General features: G+C 39.3%; 1 pseudogene; it reads left to right on the top strand.

Moving 5' to 3' along the window:
* The window catches only part of LOC111955499 (protein piccolo-like), an 85642-nt pseudogene that overhangs the window by 5051 nt on the left and 74997 nt on the right, over positions 1-5594 (top strand).

The raw sequence follows: 5594 nt of genomic DNA on the forward strand, positions 1-5594 counted from the left end.
TACTATACCAATACTTAATAAACACAATGCTATACTAAATTACTATACCAATACTATAATAAACACCAATGCTATACTTAATACTATACCAATACTATAATAAACACAATGCTATACTAATACTATACCAATCTATAATAAACACAATGCCTATACTAATACTATACCAATACTATAATAACACAATGCTATACTATGTCACGCCCTGGCCTGGTATTCTTGTTTTTCTTAATTATTTGTTAGGTCAGGTGTGACATGGGGAATGTTATGTGGTTTTTGTAGTGGTCTAGGGTGGTTGTAAGGTTTAGGGGGTTTATTAGAGTAGTTGGTTAGTTTAGTATAGTAGTCTATTGGGTCTATGGTTGAGTGTAGGTTATCTAGGAAAGTCTATGTGCCTGAATGGGTCTCAATTAGAGACAGCTGGTATTGTTGTCTCTGATTGGTAGCCATATTTAAGGCAACCATAGGCTTTAGCTGTTTGTGGGCGATTGTCTAGTTGAACGTTTGTAGGCCTGTTGTGTGCACTACGTTATAGCTTCACGGTCGTTTGTTGTTTTTTGCTATAGTTTGTAATAGTGTTTCGTTTCATGTTCATCTTTCGGAGTAAAATAAAAGAAGATGCTTATTTTCCACATGCGTTGCGTTTGGTCCGTCTCTCCTCCAACGATCGTGACATACTAATTACTATACCAGATACTATAAAAACACAATGCCTATTACTAATACTGATACCAAGTACTATATAAACACAACGACCATCAATACTATAATAACACAACGGACATCCAATACTATTAATAATACAACAACGAACCATCCATACTATAATAAACACAGCTACGACCATCCAATACTATAATAACACAAGCATCACTCTTACGAACCGACGACATCCAATACTGATAATAAAAACACAAGTGGACCATCGCACACTATAACTAAACACAACGACTCCATGTATAATAAACACAACTGAACCATACTATAATAAACACAACGGAACCAATCCATCTATAATAAACACAACGACCATCCAGATACTATAATAAACACAACGAACCATCCAATACTATAATAAGACACAACGACCATCCAACACTATAATTAAAACAACGACCATCCACTCTATAATAAACACAACGACCATCATACTATTTTTTTTTTTTTTTTTAATAAACACAATGACCATCCAATACTATTATAAACACAACGACCATCCAATACTTATTAAAACACAAAACGACCATCCAATACTATAATAAACACAACGGACCATCCAAACACTATAATAAACACAACGACCACCAATTTTTACTATTATAAACACAACGACCCATCCGATGATATTAATAACACAATGACCATCCACTGCTATATAAACACAACGACCATCCAATACTATAAGTAAACACAAACGACCATCCAATACTAGTAATAAACCAACACCATCAATCTATAATAAACACACAATGACCATCCACTGCTATGATAACCACAACGGACCATCCAATACTATAATAAACACAGAAGACCATCCAATACTATTAATAAACACAATGCCTATACGTAATACTTTACAATCTATAGAACACAACGAGCCATCCAATGACTATAATAAACGACAGTCTAGACTAACTATCCAATACTATAATAAACAGCACGGACATCCGAATACTATTATAAACACTAATGCCTCATACTAATAACCAACGATACCAATACTATAATAACACAACTACTATACATTACCAATACTATATAAACACAACGGACTCCATCTTAACAAATCTATGACATATTAATAGAACACAATCGACACCATCCAATACTATAATAAACACAACGACCATCCAATACTATAATAAACACAAGACCATCAATACTATAATAAAACACAACGACCATCCAATACTATAATAAACACAATGACCATCCAATACTATAATAAACACAACGGACCATCCAATACTTTATAAACACAAGACCATCCAATACTATAATAAACACAAACATCCAATACTATAATAAACACAACGACCATCCATACTATTAATAAACCACAATGACCATCCAATACTATAATAAACACAACGACCATCCAATACTATAATAAACACAATGACCATCCAATACTATATAAACACAACGACCATCCGATACTATAATATAACACAACGATCATCCAATACTATATAAAAACAAGTAAAACAGCACTATAAGTTAATGGCTGTGTTTTATTTCAAGAGGATATTCCCTCCCCTCTGACCTCGTTCACTCCCCTTCACAGGTCTGATAGGGCTGGGTAGAAGAAAGCAATATGGTGGAAACTAGATGGATCTAGTGATTACACCTACTCAGTTGTWTCTACCCATGAGRGCAATGAATTTAGGCCGAGGCATCTTTTGGATTGAAACACAKCCAATAACAAGATATCTGTAGAGAAATTGCTCACCGCAATGACTCTCCCACCYTAGGACCTTTCCTCTGCTGTTACCCAGGGAGGGAGAGCCTAAAGCTGGGTACACAGAGGACATCCAGCCTGGAGCTCTGTAAGCTGTGAATAAGCATTGACCGTCACATGACAGCGCATCCCACTGATGAAAAGCACAGTGGACGCTCTTTAATATCACAACCAGTGATTTGGAGGGTGTGCCTGCTTGAAATATAGAATTAGAATCACTGTGTGTGGAGGAAGGGAGTGTGGAACTCCGCTTGAGTTACAACTGTGTGAATAGTTTTCATCTTGTGGATGTTTTTTTGAGAATAATATGTATAAATCTGTTACGAATTAAAAGAATGGTACATATTTTCCCCAAAACTAGGTATTGTGTTTGGGTGGCAGGTAGCCTAGCGGTTAGGAGCATTGTGTTCAAATCCCCAAGCAGACTAGGTGAAAAATCTGCTGATGTGCCCTTGAGCAAGGTACTTAACCCTAATTGCTCCAGGGTCGCTGTCAATAATGGCTGATTCCTGTCTCAGGGGGAGTGGGATATGCAAAAACCTAATTTCCAATTCACACATGTGCTTGTACATGTGTAAAATAGGACAAATGTAAGCGCCCACTTAATGATTATTATAAGTAGATTAATACATTTGGTGTAAATATCAAACTGTTTACGTGGTGTAAATACCAAACTGTTTACGTGGTGTAAATGCCAAACTGTTTACGTGGTGTAAATACCAAACTGTTTACGTGGTGTAAATACCAAACTATTTACGTGGTGTAAATACCAAACTGTTTACGTGGAGTAAATACCAAACTGTTTATGAGGTGTAAATACCAAACTGTTTATGTGGTGTAAATACCAAACTGTTTATGTGGTGTAAATACCAAACTGTTTACGTGGAGTAAATACCAAACTGTTTACGTGTATTAGTGTATCAGTCAAGTTTACACTATTCAATCAAAACCTTTCCATTTTTCCAGGATAGCTACATGCTACATGCTACATGAATGTCCAAACTATAAACATTATTGTGCTTGGTACATGAATTCAAATTGTACCAGAACACCCCAAAAACCTGGTAATAGGATTTGATTGAATAGTGTCAAGGGTACAGTATGAGGAAAAAGCAGCTAATTGAGGTTCAGTGCAGATAAACAGATCCAGCCAAAGTGATGCACTCTGGGAAATGAAGTCTCATCCAAGCCCCATGTACACCAACTCTGATAGTTTTTAAATTTTATTAAACCAGGTAAGTTGACTGAGAACACATTCTCGCAACAACCTGGGGAATAGTTACAAGGGATGAATGAGCCAATTGTAAACTGGAGATGATTAGGTGTGAGTGCCAGATTGGGAATTTAGCCAGCATGCCAGGGTTAACACCCCTACTCTTCCAATAAGTGCCATGGGATCTTTAGTGACCACAAAGAGTCAGGACACCTGTTTAACATCACATCCAYAAGACAGAACCCTACACAATCTAATATTTTTTTAGACCAGAGGAAAGGGTGCCTCCTACTGGCCCTCCAACACCAGTTCCAGCAGCATCTGGTCTCCCATCCAGGGACTGATCAGGACCAACTCCACTTAGCATCAGAAGCAAGRCAGCAGTGGGATGCAGGGTGGTATGCTGCCAGTCTGGTAGTGGAGAACTACATGATTTGCAGGGTTTAGTTTCAATTAAATCAATCAAAATCGTGATAATATATTGAAGAGGTGTTTTGGCTGGAACAAAAGCATGCACACCTGCACACTTGACCCAGAGCACTGCAATGCTATAAAGGCATATCACTGGCATTTAGGTGTGTGTGTGTGTGTGTGTGTGTGTGTGTGTGTGTGTGTGTGTGTGTGTGTGTGTGTGTGTGTGTGTGTATATATACATCTGGATGTGTGACGCCTAAACACTTGAACCCACTCATTGTAGGCCTACCTTAAGATTACATGATCATCGTGATATACATAATAGCCAAAATGTCACCAGGACGTCATGTACAGTATTACAGAAATCAAGTCAGCAGCTTAGGTCGTGTCATTGTTGTACAGGTTACAAATGAGTAAAGGGAAATACACTTGCCCCTTTGAACTAACAAGAGCTCTTCTGTAGCCTACACGTTATGTTTTWAAKGGTTAACGTTGATCCCTTTAAAGCCTACGTATTTTCCTTCAGCGAAGTCTTCTGTCACCTGTCAGAAGCGGAACATGCGCGTTTGAGAGCGCAGGGAGAGAGGGAGAGGATGTGGTGTAGTAGGATAGAACTGAAGACAGACCCGCACGGAAAACCGTCGTCCATCGACAGAAGAGATGCGCGATATCAACACAGAACTGAGAGAACGAGGGAGAGGGCGATGTAAAGATGGAGAAATAATTTGAGATGCACGCAGAGTCGAAAAAAAGAGAGGATGTTGTGTGTTGTGTGTGTGTGTGTGTGTGTGTGTGTGTGTGTGTGTGTGTGTGTGTGTGTGTGTGTGTGTGTGTGTGTGTGTGTGTGTGTGTGTGTGTGTGTGTGTGTGTGTGTGACCTGTATATACACTACATTAGGGCTGTGATATTGGGCTGTGATATCGCAATATTGTTTTCATGGCAAATATAAAAATACAAAGCAGAACATACTGTTTGGTCCTTTAAAAACCTGCTGTATGTAAAATATTGTGTGCTAAATAATGTCACTCTGGATGACAACATAATGGTATTTGTTTCCAACATTACGGCTGTTTTCCTAAAGAGTTCAATCCGCTTCCTGTTTTGTTTCCTTGCCACGTTACTAATGAGTATTGCGATACTGGTACCGTCCCGGCCATACAGTACATGTGTGTATATGTGTGTGTCGTATGTGTGTCTGACCATGTTTTGGATCTTTTCAGGGCAAAGAGTGGCTGTGTCTCAACTGCCAGATGCAGAGGGCTATGGGGGGTATGGATGACCCTCCTATGATGGGCAGGGGCTCTGCCCCTCCTTCACCCTCAAGGAAAGACCCTGACAAAGATGGCAAGAAGCCCAATCTACTGATTAAGCAGCAGAGCATCTCCGACAGAGGCTTAACCCCTCCAACCACGCCCAAACAGAAATCCCCCGGCCCTCTTCCCCGAAAGGCAGCCCCCAGCCCTCACCGGCCAAAGGTAACAGGAGTCCAGCTTCTTGGGGGCCTGG

The sequence above is a fragment of the Salvelinus sp. IW2-2015 genome, linkage group LG3 (assembly GCF_002910315.2).
Source record: "Salvelinus sp. IW2-2015 linkage group LG3, ASM291031v2, whole genome shotgun sequence".
Lineage (NCBI taxonomy): Eukaryota > Metazoa > Chordata > Actinopteri > Salmoniformes > Salmonidae > Salvelinus > Salvelinus sp. IW2-2015.